The following is a 17582-nucleotide window of genomic DNA, read 5'->3' as shown; positions in this document are numbered from 1 at the left end:
TCTATCTCTATCTCTATCTCTATCTCTATCTCTATCTCTATCTATCTATATAAATAAGTAAATAATATGCAAATTAGCCGGGACACCGTAACAGTCACAACTGGTCAGGAGAAGGCTGCGCGCACAGGTGAGGCCCAGAGCGGAGACAGAGACAGAGATGGGGGGCCTGCCCAAGCCGCCCCGGCCGAGAGAAGGCCCAGAGAGGAGAGGGCGGGACCGCCTGCAGCCACTGCGGCCGAGGGAAGGCCTGGAGAGGAGAGGGCCTGCCAGCCACGGAGCACCAGCAGTCCTGCCTCTGCATGTGAGCTGCAGAGGAAACACCTTTTCTGACCACTCACTGGCTAAGCTCCCTGTATGCCACTTACAGTTTTCTTGGTAACTTGGGTAATAAGAATCCAAGAAGGTAATCTAGGGTTTTTCCACCTCACTCCTGGAGGAAAAAATGAATGTCTGCTGCTGGAGGGGTTAAGAAATGTCATATCCTGTCCTAGCTGGTTTGGCTCAGTGGATAGAGCCTTGGCCTGCCGTCTGCAGGGTCTGGGTTTGATTCTGGTCAAGGGCATGTTCCTAGGTTGCAGGTTCCTCCCTGGCTGGGGCCCAGGTCAGGGCTCATGCAGGAGGCAACCAATCAAAGTGTCCCTCTCACATTGATATTTCTCTCTGTCTTTCCCTCTCTCTTCCATGCTCTCTTAAAATCAATGGAAAAACATCCTCAAGTGAGGATAAAGAAAAAGAAAGAAATGTCATATCCTATGAAAGAGACATCTTGAAATGCCTAAAGAAAGTTGTCATTTTTTCGTGGTGAAAGGACTGGAGTCCATGTTGATGAAAACACCTTGGCAGCTGTGGCAGCCGGCAGTGGCAGCAGCAGCAGCAGGGTGATGAGGGCAGCGCCTTCCCCTGATCAGCCATGTTGCCTCCTGCAGAGGGAGGCCAGACTGCAGCTTAGCTCACCGGGGAGTGGGCCTAAGCTGTCAGTAGGACATCCCCTGAGGGCTCCAGGACTGTGAGAGGGGGCAGGCTGGGCTGAGGGATTCCCCCTCCAGTGCATGAATTTTGTGCACTGGGCCTCTAGTGTGTATATATATATTTATTGATTACAAAGAGGAAGGGAGAGGGAGAGAGATAGAAACATCAATGATGAGAAAGAATCATTGATTGGCTACTTCCTGCACGCCCCCTGCTGGGGATTGAGCCCACAATCAGAGCACGTGCCCTGACCTGGAATCAAACCGTGACCTCTTGGTTCATAGGTTGACACTCAACAACTGAACCACATCAGCTGGGCATGCAAGCATATCTTTCATATTCAAACCAACCAATCCATAATCCATACATACAACCACCTCTTTTATTAGGTTCTCACAGTGCTCTTACACTCCACACAATTATTATCCTGCCCTAATTACCTCAGGGCCAGGTAACAGACAACTAGAAACAGCCCCTATTCCCCAGAGCCCAAACTAGCTAACCCGAAACCTCCTTACCCTACCTCGTTAGTTCCTTCTGCAGAAACCACTGTAAAGGCTCTTGCCCATGTTTTCCCCTCATTCCCCCTGACTCTTGACGGGCCCTGGTGCTGCCCTGGTGGCCCTACATGGTGTGCTGTGCCATTTCACCTGATTCTAGGGATCTGTGTGAATGTTTTCCTTCATGACAATTATTTTCTGTCTGTGTGTCTTATCACACCTGGTAAAAACAAATCCCAGGTACATTTTTAAACACTGTTACATGCTGGATTTTCAATAAATGTCTGCTGAGTAAATAAGTTAATTAATTAGTTTACTGTGGGTTAGAATATGAAAACTGCCACCCTAATTAGCCTGCCAGTTCACCTAGCTCTATATTCTGATATCAGCGAATCCATCATAGAAGAATTCAATTGTCTTTCTTGACATCAATAGCTAAGCCACATCTTCAAACCAAACAAAAATCTCCTTAGAAAAAAGACAAAGGAATTTCATGCTGTTCCCCATCTTCCCTGAATATAAAATGAAAAAAGAAGGGGGCAAGTTTCTGTTGCAGTGAGAGAGTTAGTTTGCTCCCCTTCACTCCTACCATCTTTAAATCTAACCCTTAAATTTAGAAATAGTGAGGAAAGTCCATAAATTAAGACAAGGTTACCACTGAGACAGTAGCCAATGAAAGCCCTGTCTAGGAGATGGCAGGAGAATGCCCTTCCATCATTTCTGTATGAGCAGCGTGGATGCATAAGAATGTTGCTGCAGGCCATCTGTAAAAACTTTTGGCTCATTTAAGCAAATGTGCAAAGAGACCATGTCCCTCATTTCCAGTTAAGCCTGGTCACTGAAGCAGTTATGAGTCTTTATGTTACAAGTGCCAGAAAAACCTATCTCAAAATGGATTAAACAATCACAACTCATTTGTACACAAAAGATAAGTCTGGAGGTAGACTGGTGCCCTTGTAAGGTTAAAAACAACTAAATCAGAAAAAGTCTTCAAAAAAAAAAAAACCATACATGCAATAAGGTAACCATATAAAAAAGGGAGAAAAAAAGGAAAGTATGAACACAGGATTCAAGTCAAGGGTTAAATGAGGCCAGGGAAGGCCAGGGTTACGAGAGGTCAGGGAAGGTTATATGAGATGGGGAGGAAGCCATGTGGTTAAGATTGGGGTTTTGTTTTACATGAGTTTTAGGATGTTTGTTACATTATGGAAAACATAATAAACACAAGTAAGCACACTGAGTTGGAAGCAGAGCTAGAACTAGAATAAAAATTTTCTGAACCTCGTCCAGAGTTCTAGGTTCAGAAAAGAGAACTTGTGCAAAAGAGAAAAGCTGTTGTCAGCAGGGGTCTGGGCTCCTGGTCCAATAGCTCCTCCTCTTTTGCAACAGGGAGAAAGTGCAGGGTGACTTTGTAATATTCTGTACTCAGGTAGGCACAACACAGGGCCTTGTTGTGTGCTAAGAGAGGATTCAAGCTAAAGAATTTCAGATAAGATAAATACGTATATAGTATTTTTCTCTCTTTTTCTTTAGTCCTCACTGAGGATATGTTTTAAATTGATTTTGAGAGAGAGAAGAAAGGGTAGAGAGAGAAACACGGGTTGGTTATGTCCCATACATGCCCAGACCAGCGACTGAACCACAACCTAGGTATGTGCCCTGACCGGGATCAAACCCACAACCTGTTGGTATATGGGACGTCACTCCAACCAACTGAGCCACCCAGTCAGGGCTCTCTCTTTTTTGTAGAGAACAAATTGAAAGAATAGCCATTCCTAAATATAATAGATTGATGGAATAAAATCAACAAACCCAAAACAGATATTATTTAGTGAGGTCCCCCTTTTATTGTAAACTGAAAATTTGCAAATGCTGAATAATTCATTTTCACATCAATAGGCAACACAATTTAGTAATAGGAGAGCTATCTGATTAAGAAGCTACATCTTAGGTCACAACCCATAACACATAAGTCTGACTCTTCTTTTATAAAATTAATCTCAAATGGATAGGATCTTGAAATGATATATATGTGAGGCTTACATGCATGAGAACAAAATAAAGCATTTCAATATTTTCACACTCTTTGTTCAATTATTGGGGATGGGTGAATGCAGGGGTAAAAACTAAGTGTGAGCCTTATAGGATTTTTTTTCTACTTCAGACCATGTTTAAAATTTTTTCCTAATGATTATTCAGTATCTGACGAAAGCCATGATTCCTCAGGCAAAGTAAAGTGGAGCTCAATAATTTTTTGTGGATTTGATAAATACAAAAAACTAAAGTAAATTATATGAAGAAAAAGAACTCTCAGAAACAGCTTTTTGATAGTCTGCTTTCCCCCTCCTCCCTCAATACCCCCCTCACCACACACAAGCCATCAGTTTATTCTTGAGCAAAAAAGTTGTCTTGGATTTCCATTTTACTCTTTTTCTGCATATGTAAGACTTTTTAAAAAAGTTTGCTAATAGTGTGCTGAGTTGACATGGTGTGGAACTTAAATATTTACCAGTATACTAAACTATCAAGCATTACAAAAGTCAGAACACTCTTGTTTTTGTTTTGATCATGGTCAGCTTATGACAGAGACAAAAGCCAGTGTGATGGCTGTGTCTGGCCTGCCTCATCAAGTTTTCTCAAATGTCCTAGAAGTTATTAGACAACCACCCTATTGATCTGCTTCATTCTGGCCAGGTAGACTCGGCTATGTATTGCTAATGTCATAGTGATTCTCTCCTGGTCAAGGAACTTGAAGTCTAGGCTGGACGTATGAATATTAATCAGTACAAAAGAAAGTTGTTGAACAAAGATAATATGATTCATGATTTGGAGTGTAACTAATCTGACAGTAGAGCGTAGTACGGACAGCAGTAGGTACACAGTGAGAATAACGGAGTCCTGAGTTTGGAAAGTCTAGAGAAATAGGTTAGGAGATAAGGAACAGGAAATAATGAGTGCACTATTAAAGATGTTGAATTTAAGTTATTAACAGGACATCCAAGTTCAGCATATAATGGGAAATGCAGAACTGTTACTCTGGAAGGTAACATTACAACTTAACTACGGTGATAGCAAGTCATGGAAAGTGACCACTGAGGCTGTGAAAAACAACAGATAGGTCTGAAGGGTGAATACCCAATCTCAGTCCCTCAGCAAATTATAACAATTGCACAGGTACCAGCAGAAAATCCTCCCCTAACAGACTTAGGGACCTTATCATCAAGACTTCTTCACAAGCAACACACACACACACACACACACACACACACACACGCACGCATGCACGCACACACGCACGCACACACACACAGAGACTCACTCACTCCAGGGTCCTCCAGGCTTTAAGGAAAGGAGAAATGTCTTGGTTATAAAATGTTTGTGCAGGGCAGGACTTTTTCTCTATTCTCTTAGGTCCTGTGGCTGGGCCTGAGAATTAAACTGACAAAAGACGGATTAAAGGGGGGAAAGCATACACATTTTATTTGATGTTACTATTTCTATGTGTACACAGAGGCCTCCATATGAAAGACATAAATATGAAAAGAAGTGGATAGGCCTGAGAGCTTATACACACGCCACTGTAACAAAGAGTGAGAAATTGTGGAGGCCTGATGAGACAAAGAAAAAGGGGTTGGGTGAAGGGCAGTACACTGTGGGAAAGTGACTAGGAAGTAAATGAGGGAAACTAATGGAAGATAAGGATTATTTTTCGGTACAGATTCATCTCAGCATTGATTCCCTGTCTTGGGTGATAAGAATGTTCTCTTTCTGCTACAGGGAGGGCACCTTTATCCCAGGAAATTTATGCCTTGTTCTTATGTATAAAGGAGGGCAGAGAACCCTTCCTACAGCTGCTGCTTCTCAAGTGCCTTCAGCTCAAAATAATCCATATGCCAAAGTGCCATATTGTGGGGTGGCATGTGCTGTAACATCTTGCCAAACTAGAACTATACAAAGCACTTTGGGAAATAAGAAAATGAAATAGAAATTCACCTCTCAGTGATCATTTTTCCAAATAAGGGAAGTTAGATATACATATAAGTAATGAATATTAATAAGCATAAGATAGGGTAGAAAGTCATAAGACAGGACACAAAATGCTATTCCAGATGGGGGTGGGGACTGGGGCGACAGCAGCAAGTCTTGGGTACTTAGAAAGGCTCCATAAAGGACAAGACAACTAAACTAGTCATTGAAGCGTGGTAGGATTTGGAATCCTATATAATAAAACCCTAATATGCAAATTGATCAAACTGCAGAACAACTGGTCGCTATGATGTGCACTGCCCACCAAGGGGCAGACACTCAATGCAGGATGGCCCCGCCAGTCACCCCACAGATCAGCCCTGATCGCTGGCCAGGCCTAGGGACCCTTCCCATGCATGAATTTCATGCACCGAGCCTCTAGTATAGAGATAAAGTAGACAGCTATCACCAACAAAAAGAGCAATGCTATAGTTGGGAAAATACAGATTGTAGGTAAGAGAAAGCAAGTATTCAGTTGATCCAAGGGCAGGATTTATTGAAGCGAATAGAGGATCTTAAGGTTGGAAATGTTGGCTAAGGTCTCAAAGGTAATATCTTAAGGATTTGGATTTGATTCAGAAGCCAGGAGACTCTGAAGGTTCAGTGGGTAGGAGGAGGCATGGTATGATCATAGCTATATTTCAGGAAGGCAAAATGGAACACTATGTAAGATGTAAGGAGGAAGAGAGCCTGGAGGTGAGCAGAAATGATGCTCTGTCATATTAGGATGCAGGGTTCTATGTCCTAATAAAGTATCAATGTCCACATTTCATAATGCAATTAGCACCATTTAGAATGGTGATGCTCTCACTATGCTAAGTAAAAGATGTCAGTCACAAAAAGGTCACATATGGTATGATACCACTTATATGATATATCCAGAATAGGCAAATCCACAGAGATAGAAAGTAGATGAATTGTTGTCAGGGGCTGAAGGAGGAGGATGAAGAGTGACAGCTAAAGTACATGGGGTTTCTTTCTGCAGTGTTGAAAATGTTATAAAATGATTGTGACAGTAGTTGCACAACTTTGTGCATATAAAGAACACCAAATTATATGCTTCAAAAGGATGAATTTCATGGCATATGAATTATATCTCAGTAGAGTTGTTATTGAATAAATAAATAAATAAATAAATAAATAAAATGGTGATACTCTTGAACTAAATTGAGGGGCCATTTTCTCTGTCTCCTTATGGATTTTAGCCTGAGGGCATTTTGTAAAAGTTAAGTTACTTTTGAAAATAAAGAATCTTCATGGAATAACTCTGCTAAAACAGGGCACCATGGAAGATCACACAGGGCAGTGTCAACTGCTATCAAAAGTACAGATAACAATTTTTGATCCTTCAGAGATTCCCTTGATCCAATGTCCCAATTGAGGTGATGTGGGTTCATTTTTAGTTTTACTGTTCTGTTCATAAGAATGATAGCTAAGAGAGAAAAACTGATCTTCATTCAATACCACAATCAATCATAGATGATGCTAACTGGATAAGTATTTGGTTTTATCTAACTACTTTTTTGAGGTCAAAGTCTGGAGTTACATTAGGCAACAAGCCTAAGACTTTTAAGAGGATTCCTATGTTGGCTGTAGAAACTTTCAAGTTTATTAGACCTGATGTATCCTTGATATATTTACAGCTAATAGAGAAAAATTAGACTTTGGGGCTATCCAGTGTCCTTCACACTGGCATTCTTCAGTCATAAAATCATGGACCTGTGTTCTTTGTCCTTCATGGCACTTGTAATCAAATAGAAAGAGAAGTATTAACCACATAAAAACATACACATAAGTATATTTTTACTAATCACAGCAAGTTTTCGATAGGTAAGTATTAATTTACAATACCATGAGAGAGATTCAGGGGATGGATGGCAGTAGGGGATCAGAGAAAGCGTTTCAGAGGAAGCAGTATTTAAACTGAAGTAGAGTTAGCCAGGAAAAGAGGACCAGCATTTCACAGGAAGACAGAATCTCAAGTCAGGTCAATTGTAATAACTACACTGAAATTACATAATCCTAACATACATTTCATTGGACCTAGAAGTATAACATAAAAATATTACAGATCAGCCCTACTGATGTGGCTCAGCAGTTGAGCATTGACCCAGGAACCAGGAGGTCACCGGTTTGATTCCTGGTCAGGGCACATGCCCAGATTGTGTGCTTAATCTCCAGTAGGGGCTGTGCAGGGGGCAGCCAATTGATGACTTCCTCTCTCATAGATGTTTCTATCTCTCTCCCTTCCTCCCTCTCTAAAAATCAATAAAAATATTTTTTAAGAAAAAAAATTACAGATAATCTAACAACATGTAAAAATTTTACACATTAATTTTAAGTATTAATTTGCAGTACTATGGTTATACACTTTTTGGCTTGGGGCAATATATTTTCATGTCGTATGAAATTATTAATTCTCATTTAATGCTAATGATCTTTATTGTGAAAATTAGAGCTAATTAATTACTTCTTTCACCTACATTAATTTGTTAGTTACTCATGATGAATCTAGTAAATGTTTCTGTGTTAGTGGCTAAATTAAGTTTTAGGATAACATATCAATATAGCTAAGCATGCACATGATCAAATACTTTAAAAAATAAATATTGCCATCATTAGCAAATGCAGTTGGAAAACAGGGCTAAACATTATGATATATTAAATAGTAATCCATCTGACATTAGTTGAGTGACCAAACATGTAGTTTCCATAGTGACAGGCACTGATGTAACAGAACCATGCCTCATCACCATTTCAGAATCAAAAGTGGGTAACTGAAAATGACCTAAGTCCTTAGCATTGAATTCCTTGACTTAAATACCAACCATAGGTAGAGTGCTCTTGCAGACTTTTTAAGAACCAGGAAGATTTCAAACAAGAAAACCAGCAATCGCACCAAGTAATTATTGACATAAATAAAGAGGAAAATTTGAGTGGTGCCCAAAGTGTGATCCAGGTACCAGCAGCACCAGCATTACTTTGGAACTTAGAAGAAATCAATGTGCCTCAGAATCACCTGCAATCTGTGTTCTAGGCAGGTGACTCTGACGCACACTGCTTTTTCAAACCTCTTTGAATTTAAGATGAAACCAGATTTAAAAGCTTACCTCAATTTTCTTGTTGCTTTCTAAATGTTACTTAATATAATTATTTCCATTCAGAGCAGGTTGAAGCCATATAATAGCATATCATTATAGCCACTAGTTCCAGAATTCAGCAATAAATTTAAATTGTTAAACTTGCCCTAGCTGGTTTGGCTTGGTGGATAGAACGTCAGCCTGTGGACTGAAGGGTTCCGGGTTCGATTCCAGTTAAGGGCACATGCCTGGGTTTCAGGCTTGATCCTCAGTAGGGGGCATGCAGGAGGCAGCCAATCAATGATTCTCTCTCATCATTGATGTTTCTATCTCTCTGTCCCTTCCTCTCTGAAATAAATTAAAAATATATATATATTTAAAAAATTGTTAAACTTTTTAAAAATATGTTTTTATTTATTTTTAGAGAGAGAGGAAGGGAGAGGGCAAGAGAGAAACACTAATGAGAGAGAAACATTGACTGGCTGCCTCCTGCACACTTCCTACTGGGGATGGAGCCTACAACCCGGGAATGTGCCCTGATCAGGAGTTGAACTGGTGACTTCTTGGTTCATGGGTCAATACTCAACCATTGAATAACATTGGCCAGGATAAATTAGAGACAGTAAGAGATTAACAACAATTCTATATAATAAAGGTCTAATATGCTAAGTGTCCAACTGTTCATTTGACTGTTTGACCAGTTGCTATGACACACACTGACCACCGGGGGGCAGATGCTCCAACCAGTAGGTTAGCTTGCAGCTGGGGTCTGGCCAATTGGGACTGGGTGAGATGACCGGACATGCCCTGGAGCCCTCCTTCGGTCCCTCCCCAGCCCCGATCGTGCACCTGTGGGGTCCCTCAGCCTGGCCTGCGCCCTCTCGCAATCCAGGACCCCTCGGGGGATGTCAGAGAGCTGGTTTGAGCCCAATCCCCACAGGCCAGGCCGAGGGACCCCACCAGTACATGAATCTGTGCACCAGGCCTCTAGTAACTAATAATAAATTAGAACAATTATAACAATAAACTGTACTAAAAGTTATGTGGATGTGGTGTCTCTCTCCAAAAATATCTTATTATAATGTACTCACCTTGTCACTTAAAGGGAACACTTTAAGGCTTCTCGTTGGCATATCTGAATTGCCAGCATCAGTACTCTTGTGCTTTGGGGCCATAATTTAGTAAAGAAAGGGGGACTTGAACACAAGCACTGTGACATTGCAACAGTCAATCTCATAACCAAGATGGCAACTAAGTGACTAAGGGGCCGGGAGTGTATGCCGCTTGGAGACTCCGGACAAAGGCATGATTCACGTCCCAGGTGGGATGGTGCGAGATTTCGTGCCGCTACTCAGAAAGGCTATGACATTTAAAACTTACCAATTGTTTATTTCTGGAATTTCCATTTAATATTTTCGGACTGTGGTTGATGCAGGTGACTGAAAGCAAAACTGCAGTTAAGGTGGGGGCGGCCCTCCTGCATATTGAACGCATCCTCATTGAGCACAGTCTGATTTTCGGTAGGAAGACTTTGTCTAATCTTTCTTCTGCTCCACCTCCTGCATTTTTAGAGGTTTCCCAATGCTGTGAGCAGTCAAGTAAGTAAATTTAAAAGATAAGTTTAACCTACGTATGAGAAATTGAAAGGAACATCATAGAGCAGACCTCGCTGTAATGCCAAAGGCAGTTCTGTGAGGAAGAATATCAGGCACAGTGTTTTGAGTCACAAGAAATTAATGTCACAACCAAGCAACTATGTAACCTAAGTAGGAATTCTCACCTTCCTGGGAGATGAATTGAGACAGACTGAAAAGGCTGTAAGGTATGCAGCCATAGTAATTCTTGGCGAAGAATTTGATGAACAAAATGAAGAAGTGAGAGTTGTTTTTTTCTATTCTTCCTATTATGAAAGTCTCAAAGAGTTCCCAGAAAGAGCAAGGAGCTACAGTGTTATTAACACACCTCACATAACTATATTAGGGAATACAATTTCTTCTTGGTAAAGACCTGGAGATAAAGCTAGGAAAAAGTTCCCACTTGGCATATACATAAGGACACTTTTTTCCCTATATACTATTTTAACTAAGTTTAGGGAATACAACTCCTTAAAGTGAAGATAATTTACAGTTGAACTGAACTCTGAACTGTTTAGTTTTCTCATTAGATTAATAGAAATACCACTATCTATCTTCCTTTACAACGATGAGAAAAATAAATGATGCCATGTATGTAAATCAAGTTTGTAGCACAGTACCTGGCATACAGTAAGAGCTCAGGAAGTGTGCGTATCTGTCATCACAATCAAGATCATCATTAAATGAGCCATATCACCTTTGCCATCATGCTTTTTGGATTTGGGATATTTTATTTACAAAATTTGACAATGTTGGCATTACATAAATCTTCCAGAACCCACACTCAACATTAGTCCTGAACCTAAATTGCATTTTAATATCCCTCTACTATATGGAGCATGAAACTAAACACAGTTCCTCTTCATCCTCAGCAAAGTTTCAGAAATTTCTCCCCAAAGGTATTAATAATTTTTAAATTCAGAAAAATCAACTCCTGACATAATTCCTAAATCACCAGATTGTTTTCTATTAATTATCAGCTAAGTTTTAGAGCTGCAAGTGAAATGATTTATACCACACACATGGCTAAGCGGCATGCCCAAAGCCACTCAAGTCGGCAGAGGGCTGGGCTGGCTCAGGTCTCCGGACCACATGCCAGACTATCTGCATGATCATTGTTGCATCAAGTATAAACACACAAAAGAGCCTCCCACTTGTCATATTAAATAGCTTCTACCAAGGATGTGCAGACTTTCCTTCTAACAAATACTTGTACACAAAACATTTAATCCTCTGAGTTCCTAAGAAACCAAGGAAACACTTAAATCACTAACAGGTATTTCAGTTGAAATAATGTTTCATGCAAAAGAATTAAAATGTGTTTTCATGTATAAACACTACTAACTCACTAGGTATATTTGAAGCACATCAATTACGTGCATTGTATGGAATATTTACTTTAACATTCATTTGTTTTATTGAGACTCCTCGGTACTATATCAACTCATTCACTCAGGTTCCAAAGAGATTGTCTTTTTTATCAATGCCCTAGTTTATTCTCCCAAAGAGTTTAAAATAAATATTGTGATGTTCATACAAGGCAATCATTCCCACACTCATCTTCTAGCATCTAAAATACCTGCCCTCCTTTTCCTAAAGTAAATTTACATTTGGAGAAAGAGTTTTGATAACATTTTTTTTTCAGGCTAGAATTTTATCAGCTTATCAATATAAGATAAAAATTCAAACTCCAATTTCACAAACTGACTAGAAAATGCAATATCGTTCTAGGGACGATATGAATACCAATATTATCAGCATTTTGTACCTTCTCCAATTCTTTTTTCTTTATACATAAATGAAAAGAATTCCTTTAATTTACACTGCCTGCATCAGCAATCAGCTTCCCTTTGTAAAGGAATCCATCACCCATATGTTCTGTTACATCTTTGAGTAAATGTTGACTTCAAAAATTTATCCCATCAATAGCAGAAGCTTCAGTATAGATCTTCCTTGTTCTTATTTGTTTATTCTCCTCTTTTAAAAAAGCTGTTCACCTTGCTTAAGTGAAAAGCATTAGTGAATCTATCTAAGTTTAACGGGAAAGAATAGCCAGTTATAAAACCCCTATCATAGCTATGCTAATTCTACGGCCTTCTTCAACTTCCAGGTTCAAAACAAAACTTCAGATTTTCTAAATTTCTCTTACGTGTCTTTATTTTTAACAAATGCAAAACCTGGAAAGTAACTATTTTGGTTCTTTTTTGATGAAGAAAATATAACCAATGTGAAAAAACAAAATAAAGAAACCAATAAAATCAAGAAAGGACTGGCCCTAGCTGGCTTGGCTCAGTGGATAGAGCATCGGCCTACAGACTGAAGGGTCCCGGTTTCGATTCCAGTCAAGGGTACATGCCTGGGTTGCAGACTCCATCCCTACTGGGGGGCGTGCAGGAGGCAGCCAATCAATGATTCCAATCTCTCATCATTGGTTTTTCTATATCTCTCTCCCTCTCACTTCCTCTCTGATATCATTAAAAATATTTTTTTAAAAAATCAAGAAAGGACTGAAAAAAAAAGCAGTAGTCTAACATTTCCAAAAAAGATTCACTCTGAAATAATTTACTTAGTTTTATCCTTAGTTAAGTTAAAGTTCAAAATAATATGAGTATTTTTTTAAAAGCAACAATTTGTTTTCCTATTTTTATACTATGCTGTGTTTTATGAAAAAGCCTTTTATAAAAGGCATGAACAAATAATTCCTAAAATTCTTCTTTTAAAATTTCAGTTATAGTTGAAACTTTATAAGGCGTGTTCCTTTCCATTCTGGAATCTCCATAGAGATGCTACTCCCTACCCTTTAGGCTTTCTTCTAGTTTATATTACTATTTCTCAATATACCCCTTTATTTTCCCATCCCTTGATTTTTATTTTCTTAATATATTTTACTTCTTTTTGTAAAAAATTAATTTCTCACCTATCTACACCCACCAAACAATTTTCCCTCCTCTCCATGTAATTAGAACATAATGAATTAACTTTCTATGATTCATTAGTATAACCATAAATCTACATAGCTAAACCGTACATAGTTCTATAATTTCCCCCCAAATGTTTCCTTTTCCACCTCTGAATCATCCACACACTCTCTAGAACAAACCTCCAATCTTCTGAGGGGTTGGGAAGAGGTAAGCTGCCCCTCTCCATGAGGCGAGGGAAGTGATCTGGGAGTCCAAGTTGTAAAGTCTTTCAAACATCAGTACCACTTTGTGCCCCAACTATCAGAGGTTTCTGCTTCTACAAATTCCTGTGGTTTTTTAAGTTCCACAGAGAGAAGTTGGCTCTCCACCCCCACTCTTGGGTTTCAACCTCATTCAAACTGCTAAATCAGGTATCACTCATCTACTTTCCCAATCTTTGTTGACATCTTTTGTCTGTTGTCATTTCCTCCCATTCTCTTTGTTCTTGTGGGTTTGTTCCTTTTTAATCCTTTAATATCCTTTTAGTGTGGTTTATACAAGGAACATGAATAAATGCATCTGTCTAATACACTATAATTTACTGAAAGTATTTATGCTCATTATATGTAAAGCAAGATTTTCTATGTGTCTTTTTTTAAACATAATCACAACCATTTCTCTTTTGTCTGCTCCAAGTTGTCTAGTTTTCTGCATGTAAGTCTGATTAACTAATTGAGTGTTGTTGTTTTTTAACTGGGGACAACATTCAGCCCTAGGTAAAATTGTGAAGTAGATAAAATTATTTTCAATGTTTTTAGCTTCCCCACACTTTTGTCATTTTCCCCATTTGATAGCACCCTTCTCCAAGATCCATTATCTTCATATCCTCTCCCCACCCCCCGCCCCCCAATAAACTAGATATTTGGAGCAGGAGAGAAAACAAATGAATGTATTCATACTCGGGTGTAAATGATTGACATCATTACAAAGTACTTCCCAGGATATTAAATAAAATAAAAACTTCTAAACTGAAATGAAGGCAAACTGAAATTTCCAAAGATGTATTTTGGAAGGTCTCTCTGGAAGTAGGAATGTGTTGGGGAAGGAATGGAGTGAAAAATTAGAGAGAAGAGTCAGAGAAAATGAAATAAGAGGGACTAACAGAGAAGATAGTCCAATAGTGACAATGTCCAATTCCAAAAAGGTAATTTAATATTTTTCTTCCTATATAAGCATATCTGGAGAAGCAAGAGTAAAAACATAAGAAAACAAAATTCTATATATTGCAAAACTATAATATGAGACTTGGCAATGTGAAGATACAAATATCATAAAAATTCTTTTACATCTTGTGAACAAAATTATTAAATAAAAGTGTCCTAAATTTCACTTAAACCCCTACCTAGTTAATGTTAATATGTGACCTGACTTTTCTGGTTAATGAAATCAGTAGCTGGAACACTAAGGTTCATATCAAGACAATAAATTTTTATGGATGACTCTAGTGCAAACATAATGAAAAAGATTCTAGTGTTTAACAGAAAGGTTTTGACATGATAAACAAGAAACTCTAGTGACTACTAGAAATTATTATTGGACCTTTCTAGATCCATTATCTCTAAGGCAAGTGGCCAGCACAAGCAAAGAAAAACAAACAAGAAGAAAAAAGGAAGGAAGGAAGGAAGGAAGGAAGGAAGGAAGGAAGGAAGGAAGGAAGGAAGGAAGAGAGAGAGAGAGGGAGAGGAGGGAGGGAGGGAAGGAAGGAGAGAGGGAGGGAGGGAGAAGAAAGAACCCCCCCCCACACACACACACATACACACAAACACAGACTTTGTGAATCAACTCAACCATGCATCTTAAAATATGTTTAGATTTACTTAGAATGTAATTTTAATTTGCTCATATAAAATAAAGACACTGACACACATGTGTTGTTACCATGCAAGTGTGTGAAGCAACACCCTTCTGTCATTACAATTCCACAATCTACAGCATAGTGAGAAAATTGTGAGCTTTTCATGAAGCCAACTTGACCCAATTTAATCAATTGTCCTTTATCCTGAGATTGTGTCCCATCGTGTATGAAACAGGGGTGGTAGTGGACAGTTTTATTTTCCTCCTCCTTCTTCTCTCCCTATTTCTACTTCTTTGAATTGTTCTTACTTCACAAAATTTAAAAGTTGATGAATTTCTATTGGTCACCAACACTTAAAAAATAAAAACACCTACTGTTCAAGGTGTATACATGTATATCTAAAGACTTCCAATATCAATGCAAATTAATTCCAAATAGTCCTCTAGTTTTTCTTGCACCAGCTGATCTCAACATAGATCTTTTAAACCTAGATCTTTTCCTTATGTTTTTATGTCTCTATGTTGGTCTGTGTATAAATTATGAAAAAAAGGTAAATTATTTAAAATGCAACAAGTACTTAGTGAAAGGTCAACTATGGTAGCTCTAGGGTCCACCTTGGGGCCTGGTGATGGCAGACTACAGGACTCATCTTGAAGATAAAATTACAAAGTAAGCACGCTGTCTTTACTTTGATGTATGTTAAAAATTAATGGTAATATTGCATTAATAGGTTTCTAAGATGTTTTACTCATTCTCTCAAGATTAAGAAAATATCAATTGTCCACATTAACAAGAACACTGATTACAGGAAGTCACTTCAATATGTAAGTCTTCAAAGTAATGACGCTCATCTTTGTTTTGTTCATATTGTAAATATATATCACATCACATGGGTATTCCAGAAAGTTCTCCCTGGCTAATTACATCAAGCTGCTATCCATAGAGATTGCCAAATCCAGTGTCTGTGCCTGAAAAGAACATATTTTATAATTTTTTACCATAAAGAGCACTTTTACTCTGAAAGTACTAGATGAGGATTCAGACTAAAGTTTCTGTGCTAGCTCTGTATTTCACGTTGGGACTCTCCTCAAATAACCTCTTCTTTAAGCTCTAGGTATCCTGGCCTATAATTAAAGAGAATAATATCTCAATATGACACTCCTATGAGGTAGATATGGTCAGGAAAATCCTTTGAAAAAACTCAGGTGCATCTATGGATTTTTCCCTATACCTAGTAGTGTGCTAATTAATGCCACTTAAAGGTGCATGCATTTGACAATGTCACTTCTTAACCTCATGTCCCAAATATTTAGTTAATCATACATTTAATTTAACTAACAATAAGTAATATTTATTGTGAATAAACATCTCAGATGATTAAAATGGAGAGTCTTAACTAAAAACATTCCTGTATTCTTGATTACTTGTTTTTTACTGAATTCATTGGGGTGACATTGGTTAATAAAATTATATAGGTTTCAGATCTACAATTCTATAATACATCATCTGTATATTATATTGTGTGTTCACCATCCCCAGTCAAGTCTCCTTCCATCATCATTTATACTTTTACCTTCTTCACCTCCTCAACCCCATTTCCCTCTGGAATCACCATACTGTTGTCTGTGTCTATGAGTTGTAGTTTTTTTTTCTTAATGCCTTCATCTTTTTAACCCAGCCCCACAACCTCCCTCCCCTCTGACAGCTGTGAGTCTGTTCTCTGTATCTATGAATCAATTTCTGTTTTGTTTGCTAGTTGATTTTGTTCATTAGATTCCACATATGAGTGAAATCATGTGATACTTGTTTTTCCTGACTGGCTTATTTCACTTAACATAATGCTCTCCAGATCCATCTATGCTGTTGCAAAGTGTAACATTTCCTTTTTTTTATGGCTGAGTAGCATTCCATTGTGTAAGAGTACCACAGCTTTTTTATCCACTTATCCACTGATGGACACTTGGGCTGCTTTCAAATCTTGGCTATTGTAAATAACACTGTAATGAACATCAGGGTGTATATACTCTTTCAAATTAGTGTTTCAAGTTTCTTCAGACATATTCCCAGAAATGGAATCACTGGGTCATAAGGCGGTTCCATACTGCTTTTGAGGTAACCCCATACTGTTTTCCACAGTGGCTGCACCAATCTACATCCCCACCAGCAGTGCACAAGGGTTTCCTCTTCTCCACACCCTCACCAACATTGGTTATTTATTGATTTATTGATGATAGCCATTCTGACAGGTGTGGGGTAACATCTCATTGTGGTTTTAATTTGTATTTCTCTGATAATTAGTGACATTGAGCATTTTTTCATATGTCTATTGGCCATTTGTATGTCCAATACAAATGTATCACTGACAAATATGTTCTCCCTTACAGTGGATTGTCTTTTCATTTTATTGATGGTTTCATTGCTGGGCAAAAAATTTTTAGTTTGATGCAATCTCATTTGTTTATTTTTTCTTTTGCCCAAAGAGATATACCAAAAAAATAGTTTAAATTAAACTAGACCACCTTCTTACAATGTACACAAAAATAAACTCAAAATGGATTAAAGTCTTAAATGTTAGGCTTGAAACCACAAAAATCTTAGAAGAAAACATACACAGCAGG

At 38.4% G+C, this 17582-nt stretch overlaps 1 long non-coding RNA gene across 1 annotated transcript in view; it reads left to right on the top strand.

The window, feature by feature from the left end:
- LOC106726028 overlaps positions 1–17582 on the top strand; it is a 19329-nt gene that overhangs the window by 464 nt on the left and 1283 nt on the right. The window contains exon 2 of the long non-coding RNA XR_001362044.1: positions 2570–2575. This is a non-coding gene — a long non-coding RNA (uncharacterized LOC106726028). The remainder of the gene's footprint in view (positions 1–2569; positions 2576–17582) is intronic.

The sequence above is a fragment of the Myotis brandtii genome, unplaced genomic scaffold (genome assembly GCF_000412655.1).
Source record: "Myotis brandtii unplaced genomic scaffold, ASM41265v1 scaffold215, whole genome shotgun sequence".
In the NCBI taxonomy this organism is placed as follows: Eukaryota; Metazoa; Chordata; class Mammalia; order Chiroptera; family Vespertilionidae; genus Myotis; species Myotis brandtii.
Note: the sequence above shows the minus strand (reverse complement) of the source record. Positions and strands in the feature narration are given on the sequence as shown.